At 46.5% G+C, this 5,000-nt stretch overlaps 1 protein-coding gene across 1 annotated transcript in view; it reads left to right on the top strand.

Moving 5' to 3' along the window:
* LOC306835140 (guanine nucleotide exchange factor VAV3-like) overlaps nt 1-5,000 on the top strand; it is a gene marked incomplete at its 3' end in the record, with an annotated part of 27,231 nt that overhangs the window by 11,733 nt on the left and 10,498 nt on the right. The gene's annotated exons all lie outside the window — the stretch shown is intronic.

Raw genomic sequence — 5,000 nt, 5'->3', positions numbered from 1 at the left:
TGAAGACCAGTCCAGCTCCAAAGCAGCGTCCTCTCTCTGTCTGAACCAAGCCGAACCAATGATGCGTCCGATTTGTTTTTATGATAAAAAAATAATAATCATGCTATTGATAATCTGCGAGTACTCGAGTACTCTTTCATTAGGTAATCCGAGTACTCTTTCATTAGGTAATTTGAGTACTTGAGTACTCTTTCATTAGTTAATTTGAGTACTCGAGTACTCTTTCATTAGGTAATTTGAGTACTCGAGTACTCTTTCATTAGGTAATTTGAGTACTCGAGTACTCTTTCATTAGGTAATTTGAGTACTCTTTCATTAGGTAATTTGAGTACTCGAGTACTCTTTCATTAGTTAATTCGAGTACTCGAGTACTCTTTCATTAGGTAATTTGAGTACCCGAGTACTCTTTCATTAGGTAATTTGAGTACTCGAGTACTCTTTCATTAGGTAATTTGAGTACCCGAGTACTCTTTCATTAGGTAATTTGAGTACTGGAGTACTCTTTCATTAGGTAATTTGAGTACTCGAGTACTCTTTCATTAGGTAATTCGAGTACTCGAGTACTCTTTCATTAGGTAATTCGAGTACTCGAGAACTCTTTCAGTAGGTAATTCGAGTACTCGAGAACTCTTTCAGTAGGTAATTCGAGTACTCTTTCATTAGGTAATTTGAGTACTGGAGTACTCTTTCATTAGGTAATTTGAGTACTGGAGTACTCTTTGATTAGGTAATTCGAGTACTCGAGTACTCTTTCATTGGGTAATTCGAGTACTCAAGTACAGAGATGATAGTACATTGTCATCCCTAGAGTGCTCTGATGCAGACTGCAGTAAAACATCCAGGTATTCTTGTGAAACTGTGAATCTCACATTAGTCCTCATGCTGCATGATGGACCAATCAGAGTGAACTACGAGGATAATAGGTTTACAAAACAGCCTGTCATTTTTAGACAACCATTGTAGTGACCTGTCAATCACAGGAAGTCCCGCCCTCAGCAGCTCAAGCTGTAAAAACATGACAGGCAAAACACTAAGATGGATTATTCATTATCAGTGAGGGTACACTAAAACATGGAACTACTACACACACACACACACACACACACACACTCTGAGTCTGCAGAGATGAGCTGTCAGAGGACCAGTAACTCTTGTTCATAATATTCTTGTCTGCAGCGCGGCGTGCTGCTTCCCTCTGATAATACTGGTGTCTCCTCTGGGACTGCACACACACACACACACAAACACACACACACACACACACACACACACACACTCCAGGCTGACAAGATGAGCTCGTCTGATAAAAGAAAATGATGTGAACAAGTGTAAACACTCTTCTTCAGCTGCTCACACGCTGCCTGTTATCTGCAGCTGAGGGCTCCTCTCTCTCCCCTTCTCTCTCTCTCTCTCTCTCTCTCTCTCTGTCTCTGTCTCTCTCTCTCTCTCTCACTCTCCCCTTCTCTGTCTCTCTCTCTCTCTCTGTCTCTCTCTCTGTCTCTCTCTCTCTCCCCTTCTCTCCTCTCTCTCTCTCTCTCTGTCTCTCTCTCTCTCTGTCTCTCTCTCCCCTTCTCTCTGTCTCTCTCTCTCTCTCTCTCTCTCTCTCTCTCTCTCCCCTTCTCTCTCTCTCTCCTTCTCTCTCTCTCTCTCTCTCTCTCTCTCTCTCTCTCTCTTTCTCTCTCTGTCTCTCACACACACGGCTTGTTGTGATCAGGTTGAAGGTGTGGGGTGGATAAACAAACACGTCCAGCTGCTCTGTGTTTAACCTGAATCATTGTCTCAGATACAAGAACAGCTCAGGGTCTATTTAAGAAACAGGAAACAGCTCATGACATCCACTTCCTGTGAATAGTTACTCAAGAAGAAGAAGAGGCTGATGATGAAGCGTTGTTGGTCTCTGGAGACTCTGACATGAAGTGAGACAGCAGGTGTGTGGGGGGGGTGATGATGGGCTGAACAGCTGTTTTTCTCCTGTTGCTAGGCAACAGCCTGTTTTTAGGATTGACTAAATATTGTGACATTTTTCAAAGCTGGCAGTCGTCGGGCTAACTTCCTGTTCAGATGCCAGTTGGAGCTTGGCCGCGGTTCCTGCTGCGTCCCCGCTCAGCTGATCGCTGTTTCCTGTTGAGTTCACATGAAGCTGCATCTGATGCTGCTCGTGTGTCATTGTCATGTTTTTATTTTGAATTCTTGTTCTGTCACGCCCTGTGTCCACCTGCACACACTCATGCAGACACGCCCACTGACCCTCATACAGACACGCCCACTCATACAGACACGCCCACTGACACGCCACTCATACAGACACGCCCACGGACACTCATACAGACACGCCACTCATACAGACACGCCCACGGACACTCATACAGACACGCCACTCATACAGACACGCCCACGGACACTCATACAGACACGCCCACGGACACTCATACAGACACGCCCACTGACACTCATACAGACACGCCCCCTCATACAGACACGCCCACTGACACTCATACAGACACGCCCACTCATACAGACACGCCCACTGACACCGTAGATTTAGGTAGCCTGCCGCGAAACCGCTTTTTGCACGGCCTATTTAAAAAGAACACGGTCTTGAAATGATAGCACGGTTTGACCTCGGCCGTGCAAATATCTACATTTAATAGACGTGCTTACTACACGGGTTTCTATACGGAGCGCTAAATATCTGATTAGGCTACATGCTAATTCTGGCAAAGAATATGTTCCCGTTTGTGTTTCCACAGCCACCCGTGCCCTATTTGGTAGACGGCGTGTAAGCCTGATGACGATAGCCGCTATGTAAATAGCGTCATATGATAGCAGCTAACAGCTAACGGCTAACCGCTAACTAATAAATTCAACAAAGGAGAAAAACGCTACACAAACAAAACCAACGAAGAAGACATCCAGCAGGTCATCTCCTCTGTCACTGTCATGTGACTCTTTATTACAAGAACTCAATCCAGCTTTGTTTCAGAGAAGGCTGTGAGCGGCGAGGACAAATACACACGCTAACAATCAGCTGTGTTACACTCAATGCTTTAAACACGCCAGAGTTCTGTTTGTCGACGTAACACAGGAAGTGATGATTCTTTCAACCAATCAGAGGACTGCAGGGTTTAGCTCCACCTTTTCAGGTCAGCTCCACATTCGAACATGCTGACAGATGATTGACTTATGAAGGTCTAGGGATCTATTATTACTGGATGACACATGTAATATTATACATTTGTTTGTTGTGTTTTTTAAAGAAAGTGCAGATAGAAGCAGCGGGCCGAATACAAAGAGGTTAGACAACATGTGAGTTACAGTCACATGATGAAGGGGTGTGTCAGACAGGCTGGACAGTAAATCAACATGATCAAGCTTAAACTAAAATGTGTAACAGTGCATCTTATTGAACAGAATGCACCATTTAGAGACGTATTCACTTTTCTTCTAAACCAGTGTGTTAGTGAGCACATGACCTCCGCTCTGCCGCGCCGCCGTGACTGACACTGAAAAAAATTGCACCCCCTCTTTTTTTTATTGCACCCCCTGTTTTCCCATTTCTGCCTAAATCACTGACTGACACTCATACAGACACACCCACTGACACTCATACAGACACACCCACTGACACTCATGCAGACACACCCACTGACACTCATACAGACACACCCACTGACACTCATGCAGACACACCCACTGACACTCATACAGACACACCCACTGACACTCATACAGACACACCCACTGACACTCATACAGACACACTCACTCATACAGACACACCCACTCACTCATACAGACACTCACACTCATACAGACACACCCACTCATACAGACACACCCACTCACTCATACAGACACACCCACTGACACTCATGCAGACACACCCACTGACACTCATACAGACACACCCACTGACACTCATGCAGACACACCCACTGACACTCATACAGACACACCCACTGACACTCATACAGACACACCCACTCACATGGACACACCCACTCATACAGACACACCCACTGATACAGACACGCCCACTCACACTCATACCGACACACCCACTCACACTCATACAGACACACCCACTCATACAGACACTCACACTCATACAGACACACCCACTCACACTCATATAGACACACCCACTAATACAGACACGCCCACTCACACTCATGCAGACACGCCCACTCACACTCATACAGACACACCCACTAATACAGACACGCCCACTCACACTCATGCAGACACGCCCACTCACACTCATGCAGACACACCCACTAATACAGACACGCCCACTCACACTCATGCAGACACGCCCACTCACACTCATACAAACTCACACACTCACACTCATACAGACACACCCACTCACACTCAGACACACCCACTAATACAGACACGCCCACTCACACTCATGCAGACACGCCCACTCATACAGACACACCCACTCATACAGACACGCCCACTCACTCATACAGACACACCCACTGACACTCATACAGACACACCCACTCATACAGACACACCCACTCACTCATACAGACACTCACACTCATACAGACACACCCACTCATACAGACACACCCACTCACTCATACAGACACGCCCACTGACACTCATACAGACACACCCACTCATACAGACACACCCACTCACTCATACAGACACTCACACTCATACAGACACACCCACTCATACAGACACGCCCACTGACACTCATACAGACACGCCCACTGACACTCATACAGACACGCCCACTCACACTCATACAGACACGCCCACTCACACTCATACAGACACTCACACTCATACAGACACGCCCACTCACACTCATACAGACACACCCACTCACACTCATACAGACACGCCCACTCACACTCATACAGACACGCCCACTCACACTCATACAGACACGCCTACTCACACTCATACAAACACACCCACTCACACTCATACAGACACACCCACTGACACTCATACAGACACGCCTACTCACACTC

Source organism: Symphodus melops (assembly GCF_947650265.1).
Source record: "Symphodus melops genome assembly, chromosome: 14".
Taxonomy (NCBI): Eukaryota; Metazoa; Chordata; class Actinopteri; order Labriformes; family Labridae; genus Symphodus; species Symphodus melops.
Note: the sequence above shows the minus strand (reverse complement) of the source record. Positions and strands in the feature narration are given on the sequence as shown.